At 38.2% G+C, this 19881-nt stretch overlaps 1 protein-coding gene across 11 annotated transcripts in view; it reads right to left on the bottom strand.

Annotated features, from left to right (window-relative positions):
• The window catches only part of CLOCK (clock circadian regulator), a 107994-nt gene extending 93164 nt beyond the window's left edge, over positions 1-14830 (bottom strand). For 7 of the 11 annotated variants that reach the window (XM_012758244.3, XM_012758253.3, XM_020285305.2 and 4 more), the window contains exons 1-2: positions 14691-14830; positions 13360-13433 (exon numbers count right to left, since the gene is read on the bottom strand). The gene's annotated coding sequence lies outside the window, so the exon portion shown is untranslated. Of the gene's footprint in view, positions 1-13359; positions 13434-14394; positions 14532-14690 lie in introns of those variants that run through there. The other 4 variants (XM_020285300.2, XM_012758252.2, XM_012758248.3 and 1 more) reach the window with 2 other exon arrangements.
• Positions 14831-19881: the final 5051 nt, after the last annotated feature.

The following is a 19881-nucleotide window of genomic DNA, read 5'->3' as shown; positions in this document are numbered from 1 at the left end:
CCCTGTGTGTCTCTGTGTCCCTGTGCCTTCACATGGCCTTATAAGGACAGTAGTCATTGGATTTAGGGCTACTCTAATTCAAATGTCCTCATCTGAACTTGCTTACATCTGCAAAGACTCTATTTCCAAATATGATCACGTTCACAGGTACTAGGGGGTTAGGGCTACAACACAGCTTTTGTGGGAACACAATTCAACCCACAACAGAATTGTCCTGTCTGAATCTGCCCTTTGCCTAATATGGTGAAGATGGATTCTTCCTGAAAAACCTTTCTAACTGGCCATTATTTTGAAACCACCTATAAGATATGAGCTAGGGAGTTAGGTATTATAGTTTATATTTCTCAAAAGATCTAAACACATTTTAGTGGACGGGGGAATGTAATATTTTAAAAGTTCTTAAGCAGGAGAGCATCAATTTATATGCTGAATGGCCATGTGTATTGACATTTCTTTATGAATATAGTCTAGAAAATGGAAATATTTTCAGTGATAAAATTTTATATACTGTGATGATACTGTTGCTTATAATTGCTAATATTAAAGATCTTCAGAGAAAAATTAAGCTTTAACATATAGTTTAAATCTCTTCCTATGGTTTAAAGAAAACGTGTTTGACCAACTAAAGTTGCCAGAGCATTAATTTTCGTTAGCTGATTACTAGGCTGGTATGAGTGAGAATTCCCAATTGATACAAATTAGAGTATTTAAACTTGGGCAACTGGGTTATAATGTGGAACATTTACTCCCATTTATGGTTTAGCATTCCAGTGGAGTAAAAGTTAATTTCAAAATAATTAAAAGTCAGACTATTAATTATTACATGCAGTAATGATAAAATATTTGTTAAATATATGAAGGGTATATAAATACATGTATCTATATAAACATGGATGCATCAATAGTTTTTGCGTTTTCTTATTTTTAAAAAATAATTAAGTATCTCCTATGGGGCGGTACTATTTTATGAACCAAGTCTCTACTTATGACTGGCACAATATTTTATTTTTATAATAACTACAGAAAGCACTCACTAGTAACATCTTTAGGGGACTTCAGAATTTCAGGGCTTTTAACAAAAGGTAGAGAGGGGCAGAGAGGGCCTAAGGATGAAGAGATAGCCTCCTCTAATTACATATAGGCAGATGGCTTGATGAGAGTTGAGGATGGAATAAGCACTTATTTCAGGTTTAATACTGTTCTAATGATCCTTCATTGGACTCTTGCTGCATATCACAAATCATAATTACTAAAGTCATTATTTTAGTGCTGGTAATCACAATGCAGTACAACCTAGATTAAATGGCAAACAAATTTACAAAATATTTTATTACTATTGGATTTTAAAAATATATACATATGTTTTACACATAGGCAAAAAAGAAAACATTAAGGGTTTACTGAAAAGCAAAGTTTTGGGGTGTCTCTTGAAGTCAATAACCAACTATCTCCAATCTCCTACACCTTCAACAAGCACTTTGTAATTAAGAATAATCACAAAGATTAGTCAGTAAAATGATTTAAATTACGTTCCAATGCAAAAAAGCATTATATATATATATATATATATAAACATGGTTAATTAAAAAATAGTTGAAAAAACATTTGGAGATCAAGACTTCTGTCATTAAAAAATAAATTAGTAATATCACATTCTCTGAATCGTCCACTTAATTGGAGATTTTTGGTCTTTTTGATCATTTGTTGTATAATGTTATGCCTATTAGTTATGGTTTCCTCAATTAAACTATAAGCTCCCCAACAACAGTGCTTTTTTGACTACTTCATTCACTAACAAGTAGAACAGTGCTTGGCACATAGCAGAAGCTCAGTAAGTATGTGCTGAATAAAAAGGATAAAGTCCACCACTAAAAGTAAACTCAAAAACTATAAAGCACTGCTGGGAGAAATTAAACGCCAAAATGAAGGGAGAGGTACACTATGTTCAAGAATCAAAAGATTCAGTATTGTTGTCAATTTTCTTTAAATTGATCTATAAAGTCAATACAACCACAATAAAAATCTGGGCAGCCATTTCTATATAAAGTGACAAGTTAATTTTAAAATTCATATAAAACAAAAAGAATCTAAAAAAGTTTGAAACAATTTTTAAAAAGGACAAATTTGAGGGAGTTACATTACCTTATTTAAAGCTACAGTAATCAGGACATTATGATATGGATATATGAACAGACATATAATTCACTACATAAAATGTTCAAAAAAACACCAACACATAAATGGTTAAATGGTTTTTGACAAAACTGGAAAATTCAATGGAAAAAGAATAGTCTTTTCTCAATAGTGATGAAATAACTGTATACCTATGTGGAAAAAATCTTTCTTTTTAAATCTCAAGCCTTTCCTCATACCACACATAAAAATTAACTTTAAACAAATCAAAGAGTTAAACATAAAAGTTAAACTTTAACACTTCTATAAGAAAACATGAGATAAAATCTTTGGGTAGGCAAATATTCCTTACACAGAACACAAAAATTATGAAGCATAAAAAAAATTGATAAATTGGATCGCATTAAAAATTTCTCTCTTCAAAGACAGCATTAAGAAAATAAAAAGGCAAGCCACAGATTGGGAGGTAATTTTCGCAATTTACCTTCGATATGTAATAAAGGCCTTGTATCAGCATATATACTATTTAAAGAGAAGAACCCCCTTACATCTCAATAAATGACCCAATTTTTAAACTGGGCAAAAGATTTGAGCAGACACCTCACAGAAGAAAATGTACCAATGACCAATAAGCACATGAAAAGATGCTCCATATCATTAGATATTAGGGGACTGCAAATTAAAACCACAATGAGATTTATCATTACATACCCCCTAGAACGGCTGGAATTCAAAAACGCTGACAATACCAAGTGCTGACAAGAATGTGGAGCAACTGAGACTTTGATACATTGCTGTATCAACGTCTGTATCAAAGGGACTGTAAAGTGGTACAGCCACACTTTAGAAAAGAGTTTGTTGTGTTAAACTGTATGTTAAACAATTACCACACAACCCAGTGATTCTATTCCTACATGTTTGCCCAAGTAAAATAAAAATCCATGTCTGCAAATGTCTACTGAAAGTCTTATTCATAACAGCCAAAAACTAGAAGCAATCCAAATGTCCACTGACTGATGGCTGGATAAATTGTGCCATATTCCACACAATGGAACAGTACTCAACAGTAGAAAGAGACAAACGCTGAAGTGAGTATGCTAAGTGAAAGCCAGACCCAGACCACATATTGTACGATTCCATGGTAATGTAAATTATATTACATTGTAGAAAAGGCAAAAGCCTATTAACAGAAAACACACTAGTGGTTGCTAGGGGAGAGAGAAATTTTCAAGGTGATAAGAATTTTCTGTTTCTTGACTTGTCTGTGGTGGTGGTTACAAGAATGTATTATGTTTGTCAAAACTCAATCTGCATACTTAAATTGAGTTTTAACATACATAAATTTTAACTCAATAAAACAGATTTTTAAAAATATATTATGTCAAAAACTAAAATCTAACAACATAATACCTAAAGAATATTACATAAACATATTAGCTCATAAAAACTGAGTATTCTGTACATCTTTAAAAAAATAATAGAAAGTTACTTGCCTCTAGGTAGAATGGAATACTTAGTAGCAGGCCAATATTCTTGCTAAGAACAACTAAAGAAGGTGACTGAATTATAAAAATTATATTTTTAAAGGAAGCAGAGAGAAAAACAATGTCTAAAATTCCAGATAGGGGGAATCTTTTAAAGGTGTTCAGAAGATTAGCATCTGCCTCTCCTCTGGGGCTATTTTCTAATTATGGCTTGGGCTAGAGGCTAAATATTAAGGCTTGGCCTGTGTAAAACATTGTTGCTGAGAAAGAGAAGTCAAGACAGCTTCTAGTGTTCATGCAGGGCTGGAGTAACAAAATTAGGAGACTAATTCTCCTAATAAGGTTCACACTGGGACCTCAAGCTCATAGCTAGTATTAGTATCTCCCTTAGGACACTTGCTGAATTTTAAAACTCTGCAGGGTAAGATGCCATACTGAAAAGCAAAGCAAAATTTCCCACCTTTGGCCATGCTAAAGGGACAAGGAAAAGCAGGCTTTGAACTCAAAGTCCTGAAAGATAACACATGAGAAATAAGGACAAATAAGAGGTAGAGTACCACCAAACTATTAACATAGCAACCCAGTATCCACCTTAATTTAAGATGGTGGACTCTCTAGTCTAAATGCCTAGAAGAAAAGGTGAACCCCTTCTGACAGAAAGTGCCACTATCTAGCAATGCTTGCTTTGTTTTGTTTTTTAATATACAATTTCTGGCACTCAATAAAAAATTATGAGACATAAACAAAACAATCAACGAACTTGACCTCATTGACATTTATAGAGCACTCCACCCAACAACAGAATACACATTCTTTTCAAGTACACACAAAACATTTACCAAGATAGATCATACTATGAGCCATAAAACAAATCTCAATAAATTTAAAAGATCTCATCACAGAATTAAATGTAAAATGACAGAAATATCACTGGAAAATCCTCAAATACTTGGAAACTATATAACACAATTCTAAATAATCCATCGATCAAAGAAGACATCAAAAGAGAAATAATAAAGTACTCTGAACTGAATGAAAATGAAAACATGATATATAAAAAAATTATAAGCAATTAGAGGCAAGTTCATAGCATGTTTATATTAGAAAAGAAAAAAGGTCACATATAGATGACTCAGCTTCTATTTGAAGAAACTAGAATAAGAAAACAAATGAAACCCAAAATAAGATAGTAAACAATAAAGATCAGAAGAGAACTAAGAAAAACCAGGAGAAACCAGTTAAACTAAAAGCTAATTCTAGGCCGGGCGCTGTGGCTCACGCCTGTAATCCTAGCTCTTGGGAGGCCGAGGCGGGCGGATTGCTCAAGGTCAGGAGTTCAAAACCAGCCTGAGCAAGAGCGAGACCCCGTCTCTACTATAAACAGAAAGAAATTAATTGGCCAACTGATATATATATATAAAAAAAAAAAAAAAATTAGCCGGGCGTAGTGGTGCATGCCTGTAGTCCCAGCTACTCGGGAGGCTGAGGCAGAAGGATCACTCGAGCCCAGGAGTTTGAGGTTGCTGTGAGCTAGGCTGACGCCACGGCACTCACTCTAGCCTGGACAACAAAGTGAGACTCTGTCTCAAAAAAAAATAAAAACATAAAATAAAATAAAAGCTAATTCTTTAAGAACCTCAATAAAATTAATAAACCTCTAGCCAGACTGATCAGGAAAAAAGACAGAAGATACAAATTACCAACATCAGAAATTATATCTCTACAGGTTATGCAGAATATTCGATTCATCACATTTTCTATAGATATTAAAATAACAATATCATAAACAACTTCATTCTGATAAATTCAACTTAAATAAAATACGCAAGCTCCCTGAAAAATTTAGCAGACATGTGAAGAGACAGAACCATACAACCATGACCCAATAACCAACAAAAAACCAAACAAGATAAACAGACCAAAGGATGATGCAGATACAGGAATTAATTGATAAGCACTTAAATTACTATAATATGCTCAAAAGAACTGGAGTCTATTAAAAGTCTGTAAGTTAATCTCAAATAGATATTCTAGAACTCAAAATCACAAAGTAAAATGAAAAATACAATAGATTAGTTTGGACAAAAGAGAAGATAGATGGTGTATTGGGAAATAGGTCAATAAAAATATCGAAACGTAAGTATAGAAAGAACAAAGATTTTTGCAACATGTGATACATAATCATTAGGTATATCATATGTGTAATTATAATCCAAAAAGAAGAGAGGGGCACAGCAGTATTTGAAGAGGTAATGACAGAGAACTTTCCAAAGCGAAAAGACATCAAGCCACAGGTTCGAAAAGCTCTATAAACATAAAGCACGTCACACAGTGCTGTAAAATTCAAACAGAGAAAATCTTCAAAGTAGCCAAAGACAAATAAGGCACATTATTCTCAGCAAGAATACAGTTGATACATTACCTTCAATAAGAGTGGTAGCTGACTTTAACAGAAACAAAGCCAGAAAGCAATGAAACATTTTTAAAATGTTGAAAGAAATAACCAACTTAGAATTTTATGTCCAATAAAAATATCCTTCAAAAAAGGTGAAATTAAGATATTTTCAGACAACACGAATGGAAAAATTCCCTGTTAGTAGATAGGCTATCATCAAAATATACACTAAAGAGCTTTTCATTCAGATAGAAGTAAAATGATCCCAGATAGAACAGAAATGCAGGAATGAAGAGCCCTAGGAAAGATGGACATGAATAAAAATCGCCCCAAATCATATTAATAATGACTTTGGGAGTTTACCCTATGTAGGGAAAAAATGCAGAACAATGCAAAAAAAGTTGGAAAAGAAGTTAAAATGTTAAAAGTAATTGTCATTATTGGGGAATTGGTAAAACGGGTAATTTGTATTACACTATGAATTGAGAATTCTTGACTTAATCTCTGAATAATCACTAAAGATATAGTAAAAGAATAAACAATAAAATGAAAGTGGTATAAAATAACTTGATTAACACAAAAGAATGCAAAATGAGGGATAAAAAGAATGCAAAACAGGCCGGGCGCTGTGGCTCACGCCTGTAATCCTAGCTCTTGGGAGGCCGAGGCGGGCGGATTGCTCAAGGTCAGGAGTTCAAAACCAGCCTGAGCAAGAGCGAGACCCCGTCTCTACTATAAATAGAAAGAAATCAGTTGGCCAACTGATATATATATAAAAAAATTAGCCGGGCATGGTGGCACATGCCTGTAGTCCCAGCTACCAGGGAGGCTGAGGCAGAAGGATCGCTCGAGCCCAGGAGTTTGAGGTTGCTGTGAGCTAGGCTGACGCCATGGCACTCACTCTAGCCTGGGCAACAAAAGCGAGACTGTCTCAAAAAAAAAAAAAAAAAAAAGAATGCAAAACAGATGACTCAAAGAGAAAAACTATTTTCAAGAGAAAATAGATAGGATCTTAAAGGTGATGGTAGTTACAAACTCAACTATTATTAGTAAAAATGTAAATGAACTAATACTTGAAGACTAAAACTAAATTAACATAATGAAAATTTATATTGCATTTACTCACAAAGACATTTAGAAAAACATGAGAAAAAAAGTATATTTACAAATCAGCACATATTCCACTTGCTGTTAAACTGTAACATGTACACACATACATACATAAACACAAATGCCTTAGAAAATACTGGAAAAAATATTAACAGGGTTTATCCCTGAGATTTGAGGTGATTTCTGCATCATAGATTTTCTTTAGAGTTTTTGGTACTTTAACTCTTTTCCAATGAGCATGACTCATTATTTCACACAATAAACTCTACTGGTGAAACTAAGGTAGCTTTATAATTACAAAGGTATCATTTCTAACAGAGACAAAAATTCTCAGGTAAGAGTAAGGAACAGCTTTTGCACTAATATTTCTTTCATTTCTCCTCTTGTTTCTAATAAAAATGTGTGACATTTCTATTGAACTATATAAGTTAAAGTTGCAAAATAAAATTTGTTCTTTATTTTTTCCCTAAATAATTTCTAATATTTCTCCAACTAAAATTTAAATATTAAACATAGAAGAAAACCAGTCATCAGTTTCGTAACTCTAAACTTTACTTGACAAAGGGATTTCAAAGAAATATATAATATGAAGCATCTTGGAAACATGTTCTAATCTAGTAACTTTTTTATTATACTAAGTTACACAAAAAGGTCAAGTTCTCCCAAGCTCTTATATAAATATAAAACTAAGCAAGTTTTGAAAATACATTTTAATTTGAAGCAAAAAAAAAAGCCATGTTTGGTACACACTATGAAAGTAACAAAACAATAATTACTAATGTTTGCTGAACACTTAAGTATGTGATACATATCTGTTTCTCTATGTATTAATAATATGCATATATTGCCTCATTTAATCCTCACATGATACTATGGATTAATATCTCCATTTTATAGGTAAGAAATTGAGGTACCAAGAGGTAACATAATTTGTCCAAGGTCATACAGCCAGTTAGTGGCAGAGCCAGGATTTGAATGCCAAGCTGACGAGCTATAGAGCCCAACATTCTTAATCACTATAGCATGCTATAAATATAAGTAAGCATATGGCCTTGTTAAAGTAGTTTGCTATCTTTGCTATTAAGTTTCAGGTAACAAAGCAGCAGCAGCTGTACGAAGAATAAAAACAGATATTTAACAATCTGGTCATGTCACTGAGAAAATAGTAAACATCTAAAAAAAAAAAAAAAACTTCCTAGTTTCCTGACAAAAGCTAAAAACATAAAAGGCAGTCACTATCAAAAATATTCACAAAAACATGAGAAAATGTATAGCTTCTAAGATAGGTAACAGATTAAAACTACATATTACAATAAACTTTAAGATCATATCTATTTTCTCTTGAAAATAGTTTAACAAACAGTTTTTCTCCCCAATTTAAACTGGAGGATGCAACATACATTAATATTATGTGCCAAAGAGCTGAATGAAATTTCATAGAAATCCTATATTAAGGTCAATGTTGGGGGTGACAACTATTTTTTGGTATTTAGATTTGCCATTTGGGAAACAATTTTAAAAACTCTGAACTTAGATCACTGTAAAAAAAGGTTATATAGCTCAAATTTTAATCATGTGTGCAGACTACTTCACAGATTCCCATGCTACTTAGAAGCTTGTATATCCAACCCTTAGAAGGGAATTGCTATTGAAATGATTTACACTCTTCAAACTGAAAACTTAATTTAATACAATTCAAAGTAAAACACACTTTACAAAGAAAATACATCATCACAGAAATCTTGAATTCACTTTATTATTATAGATTATTAATTTATTGTATACTTATGGCCCATTTTTCCCAACAAAAAGCACAAAGTTTCTGTTTTATCTGGTTATCAATACAAATTCCATACATGCTATCTGAATTTTAATTCTTCTGAAGACTACTCTATGAAAATTTTTTGGAGTATCAACTCTACCTATCACTTCTAAAAGTGGCAGATTATTTTAAAACTTGAAAATAAGCGCCCAACAGAAAAAGACTGATAAGTAAATTATCACACAGATACACAGGTGAGATACCATGTAGCTAATAAAAATAATCATGTAGTAGAAACATACTGACATAAAAATGTTGGTTATTTACTATTAAGTGAATAGAACAGTATGCACTACAGTAGTTGCATTATGAGCCCCTAAAGTCATGTATCTGTAAGTCTACACAGACTTATGTAATGGCTAACAAAATACAGGAAGAAGATATTCCAGAAAATTAACAACAGCATCTCTTGGTGGTAAGATTTCCAATGATAGCTTAAAAATTTAATCTGTGCTTTTTTAGTGTTTCCCACATTTTTGATATTAGGGATGTGCTATTTTTATAACTGGGGGGAAGAGATTAAGAAAGAAATAAAGTCAACTATTTACATTAAACCATATTTTAACACAAATGATAAAGTCTTATCTAGGCACATGGTTTAACCCTCATTGATTGGTACAACCCCTATTTATGTTTTAAAAATAAAAAAATACAAAAATATTGGAACATGAATCAATCTGTAGTTTCATTTTCCACTATTTGAGATGAGAATTAAAAATGTAAGTACTGAATGTGAACTCTTTGAAAAAGATGAAAATGTTTGCCTTAATATGTCATTATTAACATAGATACAAAAAGATTTCTGAAAAACAAAAAGTAAAACATATCCAAAACAGTATACTATAAAAGTCAAAGCAATCCATAAAAATCATTTTTTACAAGTTTTTTTCCCTGTAGACTTCTAAGATTTAAAATAAGCACAATTACATCTTCATGAAATATACAACAAATGACTCAGAGTTGAGACTGTATTTATGAGAATGAATTTTGTCAATTTAACATTTGCATAATCAAAAACATGGAGAAAAACATGAATCTCTTTATCCACCTAAATGACGGAAGTTACACCTAACAAGGCTAACTACAAGCCAAGTGGTTGTAACACTACCTATAAATATAAATGCCACTATGTAATTATAGTCAATTAGTAAGAATTAAATTGCTCTGACACTTAAAAGTGTTCTATAAATGATTCATACAATTCCATCCAAAATTTTAAATTCAAAAAGGAGAAGATACAACATCCACTGGTGTAATGACTACAAAAATATACACTTTAAAAAAATATTTTACTTTATGTAGATGAAAAGAACTGTAAGGAAACAGACACAAACCATAACAGGTAGTTTTGCTATAGTGTGAAACTGAGTGACTCCCCCACAATTTTTTTTATTAAAACATTCATAGCAAATAAACATTTGACACAGCACTGGAAGTAAAAATGTGGGGGAGAGGTGACATTAAATATGTGCTTTGAGGAAAGAATGGGATAGGAGGAAACAACTTTCTTTTAATAACTAACACTGCCTAATGGAACTGACGGTAGATAACAATTAACTGATAGAATTAAATTGCTTAATTTAATATTTCCAGCAATCCTGAAATCAATCTAAAGATTGTAGAGATTGTATTGTAATGGCTCTTTCCAGAGGGAAAGCTTAAAAAACAAAAGTATTAAAACAGCTATCAGGTTAGGGAAAAGGGTTGGGTGGAGTTAAATAAATAAAAATTTAAAAAAGAAAAAAAATAGTTACCAATCTCAGATACCTGCTATAAGGATGCAACTAAAATCCATACATTAAGAGCTAAGAGCTAAGTTTGCTCTATCCTTTAATTAAAAGGCTGAGATACATATCCTCCCTCCAAATCCCATGTCCCCCTCCAAAAAAAGCTGTAAATAGTGTCACCCTTGCAAACCTTACATGTATGTATCTCACATACCATAGCAAATAATATTGATTAATACTCCTCTGCAAATTCTTATTACCTAAAAAAATTTAAGGCTCAGTAATTCTCCGTAGTTTGGTTTAAAATAAACAAACAAGCAATGCTCTGGAGCTATTAGAGAAGAGTGGTGGTGCATACCACCTGTCTGCTATCAATTAAGCACAAACCAGATCAAAAAGCCTCTTCTCCCCTTTGCCCTTCAAAAGCTGGATTTTATCCAAGTCAGTCAGTGTCCCTTACTTGAGGACAGAGTCTACTTAAGTTCACTTTGGAGGATTTCAAGAGGCTGATGTAATCTAGAAGGTTTTCCTAGTGGTCTATAAGCACAGGAGAAAAAATTGAAAGTATAAACCCATGAGCCACTGATCAGGTCAAAAGCCAAAGAAAACTCTAGAATCTGGACTCTAAAGAGTCCTATAAAATCCATGGACTTCATGGGGAATTCAATCTATATCAGATAAAGCTCACACCCGTATGACCTTCCTGCAAACGCCTCCACACCAACTGGCCCCTAGTAAAAAGATGAGTATGTCCTAAGGTGTAGGGTATATCAGATGTTAACTTTCTGACTTACTCCAGGTAATTTTCCTGCTCAGTGGGTAATAACAGAGCCCATGGTAAAAGCAAACTGGCAGGAGCAGATGATCATTCAAGACAATTCAGTTTTCAACACTTAAAAGGATACAGTGTAAACAGTGGCTATCTCTGGGAAAGAGATGTGAACTAGAAGCAGAAGTATGTAATGAGGTTGTCCCTTATGTATGCACTGTGTCATTTTAACTTTTCATGAGTATCAATTTACTTCTTTAATTTAAAAAAAGTAAATAAAATTTTGAAATGTGATTCCACTTTTTAAAAAGACTGAATAGGCCCACATAGTTCAAATGAAAAATAAGTACCATTGTGCAGAAGTTTGGATAATAGAAACCTACATATCAAACAGAAATAATTATCATATCCTACGAAAATAAAAAGGAATACTGGTAATGTTACCAAAAATGCCCACAGCAACTGCTATCCACTACCCACTACTTTGATTATACAATATTAGTCAGCAGAGGGAGTTTGAGTAATTCCCCCCATAAAATTGCATCTACTCTTAACAAACCGCCATCAATCTTAGCTTCATTAAAAATGTTTACAACAATCCATAGCCCTAAAAAATTAGATTTTTTTGTACCAACAGAACTCTGCTTCTCAGTTTTATTTTTCGTAAAAAATAACTATACACACACAATTTACATTTCACTGGGGTTCCTGTCTTATTTCCTTAAGGGAAAGAAAAGTTTCTCAACCTGAAAAGCAAACTAACTTAGACAATTAAGTGTACTATCATTTTAATGGAAGGTCCGTATCCTCCAATTGTTTGTCATGAAACTTTGGGATTAACAAAAGTAAGATTGTATACATCTATGACTCCGGGAAAAAGAGGAAAGGGGTACACAAACTATACTCTAAAAGCAAAATAATACAGCCACAATGCCAAACGTAAACCATGTCATTACACACACAGGGTGTTCCAAAAGTTGTCACACATAGGGAAATGGGAAATTGTACCTGAATGTACCTTTATTGACAAAATATTCATTACAAAATTTTTCCTTTGTATGGAGACTTTTGGGACACCCTGTATTTGAGCAAGGTGAAATGTAACTAAACATCTCTAAAAGATAAATTTGTGACATCAGCATCTTAAAGTGTAAATAGCCAAATTTATCTTAAACATTCTTTTTAGTTCATTTTTCTAAAAAGCATTAAGAGAAATCATATAGAAAATGGCCAAAATCATCATAAATTAGGCAACCAAAAAGTACACAAATTATTTCGGGGAGGAGGATTTTTGTTTAATCTAGTTTATAAATCCATAATATAGTCACAAAAATAAAAAATATGAAGACATACACATAGTACATCTCACTTCCCACCCTTACCTTATCATATTACTTCTCCCTCTTCCCCATAGTTATTAGTTTTCCTGTATCCTCCCAGTTTTTTACATAGAAGAGCAAACATAAGTTTAATTACACACACAACCCTTAACACAAAAAATAGCACACTATTCTGTCCTACACCTTGGTTTTTTTTTTTTTTTTTCCACTTAAAAACAAATTTTTGAGATCTTTCCATGTCAGTACACAAGAGAGCTTCCTCATTCTTTTTTCATAGCTGATCCTGACTAGTTCTACCACATTTTCCGTCTACCTTCTTCAGGCTAACCTTTAAGACATTCTGTACAGTCCACTACTTAACACTTGAATTAGTTTCCTTCTCCCAACAAGATTTTAAAACAAACCAGATTTGAGGTGTCCCAAGGGGTAAGTTTCAGAGAAAGTAACTCATTACCTAAATTACATCCTTTTAAGAATGCTTATTTTCAAGCAGGTAGAGAGGGACACATTCCACAATTTTCTCCTCTGATCATTTAAAACAAAGCTACAAATCGGAACGCAGTCTTCAGGTGAAATTACCTTAACTTTGATTTGGGGAATCAGCGTAATAGTCAACAAGGACTGTAAAAGTTTCTTCTTGTGCTTTTCTTTCACTGCAAAAGAAAACATTGTGGGGTTTTTGTTGTTGTTGTTTTTGTTTGTTTGTTTTGTTTTAGAAGAAGGCTAGAAAGCCTTAAAGTCATCTATAGCATGGCACTCTGGCTAGCAAGAGAAACCACAACCTGATTTAATCTTCCATCTGCCAGGTGAGAGGCCGAGGCTTTCACCTTTCGGAATCCCGCTCGCTACTTCCAACAGGACGACTTGTGCACCCGCTAAAGTCGCCCAGGAATACAAACTATGGCGCTGCGCGCCGGCAACCAACGCGCGGGGCCAGGACCACCTCTCGGCTTCAGGCGGAAAGCCCGGCTCCGCCAGCGGAAAGCGACCCGGAGGCGCCGGCGGAGCGACCGCGAGCGGCGGGCGCGGGTCGGGGAAGGAGGGGACCCGGCGGCGCGGCGGGAGGCGGCCGCTCGGGGCCGCGCGCTCGCCGGCGACCGAGCCCGGAACCGCGACCACTAACGGAACCCGCCCGGCGGCGGCGGCGGCGGCCGCTCGGACTGCGGAGCGCGGCGCGCGGGCCGGGCGCCGGAGGGCGGGGGTTCCCCGGCGGACCTGGCCGCCCTGGCGCCCCATTGGGCGCCGCTCCAAACGTGCCCGAGCGGTGACAGGAATAAAGTGGGTCACAAGGCCTAGCGAGTCCCCAGCGAACGCCTTCCTGGCACCCGGTCCCCGGGTTTTCCAGTCTCCTAGCCGCCGGAGCCGGCCGCAGCCCCGGGAGCCCTCAGGCCACCCGGCCCGGCCGCGCACCCCAATCCCGCCCCTGCCCCGCAGGTAACCCCGGTGGCCCCAGAGGGCCTCTCGGCCAGGGCGGGCCTCCGCCCCGAGTCCCGGGAGAAGACGCAGAAGAGCGAGACGCAAAACTTGGGCTCCGGCTCCCGCCTTCCCACCCCGGCCGCCGCCCCCCGGCCGCACACACGCCGCCCCCCGCGCCCTCCCTGCCCCGCGCCTCACCGTGTGGCTCGCGCGGCTCCGGCGTCTTCCCTCCCCCACCCAGCACTCCGGCCGCGGGGACGTGGAGCCGCCGCCCGGCCGCGTCCGGGAGACACCGCGGCTCCCGCGCCGGCGGCACCGGGGCTCTGAGTGGCACCCCCACCCGCCCCCCCAAAAATGCACCGCTACGGTCGCCCGCTCCTCCTCCCCCTCCCTTCCCTTCCCCTCCTCCACCGGCGCCGAGAGCGCGCATGCGCCGCCGCAGCAAGCCAACCGGCGGGCGTCAGGCCCGGGCCCACCGGCGGGGCGCCACTCACCGGGAGCGCTCGCGGCGGCGGCAGCGGACGGAGTTCCCCCGCGCGCCCGCTCTCCGGGGCTTCCCTTTTGAAAGCGGCAGCCGCCAGCCGAGCCCGTGGTCGCGCTCCCTCCCGGCGCATGCGTCGTCAGTGACCCCGCGGACTCGGGCGGCCGGCGGAGGCTCCGCGCTCGCCCCTCCCCTCACTCTCCCTTTCCCGGCGCGCTCGGCGCGCATGCGACGTGCCCCGTTAGGCGGCGCGGAGCCGCGCCGGGGATCCCGGCGCCCGAGACTCCCGCGCCCTCGGGCCGCGCGTCCGCGCGCTCCGCCGCCGCCCGGCGCCGAGGGAAGCCGGGCTCAGCCGGCGCCCCCTTCCCCGCGCCGGCCGGGAGGGCGCCGGTTACTAGAAAGCCGGGAGGCGGGGCCAGGCCGGGCGGAGGGTGCGGCCGGTCCCGGGAGCGTCGGCGCTAGATCCGGGCGGCTCTCTGGCTCTCACCCCGGAGGCCGGGGCGAGGAGGAGGAGGAGGAGGAAGAGCTTCCTACCGGATGAGGAATCCGGAGGCAGCAGGGGGACCCCTTCTCCCTTGCAAAGTGAAACGCCTTGCCGGCGCCAGGTTAGGCTTTCCGTGAGTCGGTGTTGGGAGACTGACTTCGCTCCCGGGCCGGGGGAGCGGGCTGCGGCCCCATCTCCTGAGGGAGCGCGGCTGGGGCGGCCTGTGGGGCCGGGTCGGCGGGCCGGGCGCCCGCGGCCGCTGGAGGGAGGCGGAAGGCGGTCAGGAGGTGTCTGCTCTTTTGGAGTTTTCCCCCCTTGTCCTTTTCTGACGTGAGACGCCAAGTAACAGTATAGTAATGGACGGTGGGGAATGAAGCGATGCGGATAAGCCAGTACCCTGCTTTGCGCGGGTTCCCTCTTTGGGACAGCGTGTGAATACTAACTGCTTGTCCCGGGGGGAGGTTACTTCCCTTGATGGCGTGAAGACGCGCTTGGTCCTCGTGAGAAAGCAGATTTCAGTGCTTCTAAGTTACTGGAAAAGAGGCCTTTACGGTTCTGATATCTAGTGATTTCTATGTTTAATGACTGTTCTTTGGATTTGAAATAGAAGTCATCTTCATGCGTCAAAAAATACATTTTACTGTTTTGGCTATAAAACCCTCCCTTCAAGGTAACATTCACGTCAGTAAACATTTTAAATTCTTTTTTTTTTTTTTTTTTTTTTTTTTGAGACAGAGTCTCGCTTTGTTGCCCAGGCTAGAGTGAGTGCCGTGGCGTCAGCCTAGCTCACAGCAACCTCAAACTCCTGGGCTCGAGTGATCCTCCTGCCTCAGCCTCCCGGGTAGCTGGGACTACAGGCATGCGCCACCATGCCCGGCTAATTTTTTATATATATATCAGTTGGCCAATTAATTTCTTTCTATTTATAGTAGAGACGGGGTCTCGCTCAGGCTGGTTTTGAACTCCTGACCTTGAGCAATCCGCCCGCCTCGGCCTCCCAAGAGCTAGGATTACAGGCGTGACATTTTAAATTCTTACTGTGTACTCAGAAAAACGTCAAACTGGAGGAGTATTCAGATCCCTGATCCTTCATTTGAGGATTGTTTTCTGTCGGGAGTGGGAAAGCATGATTTGTTAATTTACTTCCTCATATAGCAGAAGGGATTTTAGTAGACATTTTTCCTTTTCAGCATTCATTTCCTATTCCGATAGTTTCCTTTGAAGAACCGTTCCTTTCTCCACTCAGTCTATATGGTCTGGGCAGGACACCAGGGCGAAGGCGTATTTGAGTGAATCCTCTGTCTTAAGCTGCAGTGACCAAGAAAGGTACTACGTCTTTTCCAGTGGTTTTAAACCTGGAAGAATGGAAGCCTGGGGCCATATTCCCACGCATGAATTCTAAGAAAGAAGGCAACATGAAGAAAAGCAGATTCGAAGATGGAGATTTGGCCTAGAGATATGTTTGATACCCTGAAACCAATGTGGACCAGATTCCTTTGGAACTTTCTCAGTTAAACCAGTCAATAAATTCTTGTGTCTGTTTCTTTTATTGCTTAAACCAGTGAGAGGTTTTCTGTCACATGCAGTCAAGAGTCCTAGCCGATACTGGTGAGTAGCAAGAGGGAGGGAAGATTGATAATACTGATAAGGTAGATTGTAGCCAGGTAAGAGGGTTTCAGTGCTTTTCCTAGGATGGATGTTTGGGTTTTGTTCTAAAGACACAATCCCTCTTCCTATTACCCATCATCTAGAACATGTATCTTCAAAAATACCTTTGCCCTTTTTAGTGGTTTCGTTTTCCTCTTAGTCACCAAGATCAAGCCATGTTCATCTTTGAGTCCTCCCTCTCTCACTTTCTGTAATTATTTACCAAAACCTGTTGTTAATCCCCTGTTTTTCTGCTCTGTCCTTTGCCACTGCTTGATCATTTCCCATGGTTCAGTTCACAACTTCTTTCTTCCATATCCTCTCCAAGAAAAAAACTATATTGCATATTTCCTATATCTTTTCCAACTTCTGAGATTCCACATTCCCACAAAACAAAAAATCGGGCCTCACGGTTTCATAGATCCTAACTTTATGTCCCCCAGCCTTAAACACGGTTTCAGATACTCTTTTCTTCAGTGCCTTGATCTCATTTAAACTGAGTATTTCCAACTCCCTTCTCAACTAATTTCCCTCAGTTGATATCTTGATACAGTCCATATAGCATAGTAGTTAAGAGCACAGAATCAGGAACTAAACTGCCTGGATTTAAATCACAGCTCCACCACTCATTTTGCATGACCTTGAGTAGGTTATTTCTCTGTTCTTTAATTTCCTTGTCAGTAAAATGGAGGTAATTACAATCCCATCTCAAGGGGTAATTAAGACCGTGTATATAATAATGGTATCTTGTATATAAGAAATCCCAGATAAGTGATAAGTGTTGGCTATTTTTATCAGTGATATTCCTCCTTTTTGGGTAATTCTCACATCTCTTTTGCTCTATTTCTTCCCTTAACACTATGTCCCATCAGTCACAAAGCCATGTCTCTTTCATAATACTTCTTTCATCCACCTGTTCATTGCCAATCCCAGTTTTGCCACCATAGTTCAGGGGGAAGTGGAGAATAAGCTTAAGATATACTTAACTAGAAATATTAGGTAAGTTTTTGGGGTTTTTTTTTTTTTAAGCCTACATGGTTTAGTTAATTACTCATAGTCTTTCTAGTCCCTTTAAAACATAGGGAAGTACAAAAGTATGAGGTGGTATTACTGACTTCATAGTCAAAAGTCTAGGCTTAAATCCTGACTAAAAGTTACTAAACTGAGAGACACTGAGCAAGTCAAGTAATTCCCCTGAGTTTCAGGGAATTTATAACTTATGTAAAGTTATAAGAGTAAGCATTTCAGAGAACTATGATGATCAGACATAAATTAATCTGCTACATAAAGGTTAGGTGGTTGTAGATCTTTATAACTTTTTGTTGGAAATGTAGGAATGGTTGAAATGACTCACAAATGCTTAATTCCAGACCACACAAGAGTCTCACTTTGTTGTCCGAGCTAAAGTGCTATGGCATCAGCCTAGCTCACAGCAACCTCAAACTCCTGGGCTCAAGCAATCCTTCTGCCTCAGCCTCCTGAGTAGCTGGGATTACAGGCATGTGCCACCATGCCCAGCTAATTTTTTCTATATATTTTTAGTTGTCCAGCTAATTTCTATTTTTAGTAGAGACGGGGTCTGTCTCTTGCTGAGACTGGTCTCAAACTCCTGAGCTCAAATGATCTGCCCGCCTTGGCCTCCCAGAGTGCTAGGATTACAGGTATGAAACACTGCGCCTGGTCAGCAAGATTCTTTTGAAAATATTAATGAAATCATTTTATGTGCCCTCTAAAAGCCCTTTTATAATTTCCTATTACATCCAAATGCCTAATTGCCTTTAAAAGATCTGCTGCTTACTGCTTCTCAAATTTTAATGTGCATATCAATCACCTGGGGGTCTCATTAAAAAGAAAATTCTGGTTCAGTTAGTCTGGGATGGGGCCCAGAGATTCTGCATTTCTGGGAATACTGCTGATTCTTGGACCACATTTTAATAAGGCAAACTAAGTAGGGATGGGAGTTTCAATAGAGCACAGGTGGCAGGGAACAGACAAACAGGATGAAATATCCGTTTTGTACATCAAAATGGTTGAAATATTGGCCTTTAAGTTTGTACCCCGTTGAATAAAAAATTCATTCAGTAAAATGGGGAACAATATTACATATTAAATAATTTTCCCACAGTCTGACAAATATTTATACCCTACTTAAATGAAAATGTATAAATGAAGCAAGTAGTAGGGCCCTCTGTTGGTAGGCCTGAGTCCTTGCTAGAAGAATGTGTGCACTTTTCAAGAGTGGGGCTAAGCTGGAGCATTGGTGGTTCAGTGGTAGAATTATCAAGAGTGGGTCTGTCCTTCAGGAAGAGTAGGTCTATAAAAAAAAAAAAAAAAGAGTGGGTCTGGAAGCACAACCAGCCGGTTCTAACATGGTACAATTTTATGATTTTTGCAAATATTAAAGTTTTGGAATTGTGTTTGTGGATAAACTCACTGCCACCTGGTGGATCTGAGTTAAGATTTAAAAGGGAAATATGTATTTTTTTTTAGCTCTAAATACTACTAGTACTTCTGTTAATTTTTTAATTTTAAATATACTTGTAATTATGGGTACCATAATAGTTGTATATAGGGTGTATAGGGTACACGTGATGTTTTGATACAGGTATACAATGTGTATTAATAGTATTTCCTCTGTTTAACTTAAAAAAACAGCTAAATATGTTTTTTTAAAAGATTACATTTAGGGGTCCATTTTGCATTTGGTTTCAATTGGAGGGGAAAATAATGTTCATGTTTACATGCATTAGATGGCATTAGAGTTACATGGTAATTTTATGATAATAAAGTTCTTCCTTTCATTTCCACAACTGATTTAACCTGAACAGGAATTTATCCATCCATTTCTTAATGGGTTCAGAAGTTGCTCATAATTGCCATAACTGGGGAATTACTTCTCAGCCATGTGTGCATAATGCTATAATAAAGACAACTGCATGTGACCTCTCTTAACTTTCCTTCCCTCCAGTCCCAAGATGTATATTTTCATAAACCTTTTTTATCTATCTCAAAAGAAAGGGGTTTTCTTAATCTTTTCCAAAATTAGATCACTTGATTTTACCTTATCTGGTGC

The sequence above is a fragment of the Microcebus murinus genome, chromosome 26, assembly GCF_040939455.1.
Source record: "Microcebus murinus isolate Inina chromosome 26, M.murinus_Inina_mat1.0, whole genome shotgun sequence".
Classification (NCBI taxonomy): Eukaryota; Metazoa; Chordata; class Mammalia; order Primates; family Cheirogaleidae; genus Microcebus; species Microcebus murinus.
This window is presented reverse-complemented; position numbering and strand designations above follow the sequence as displayed.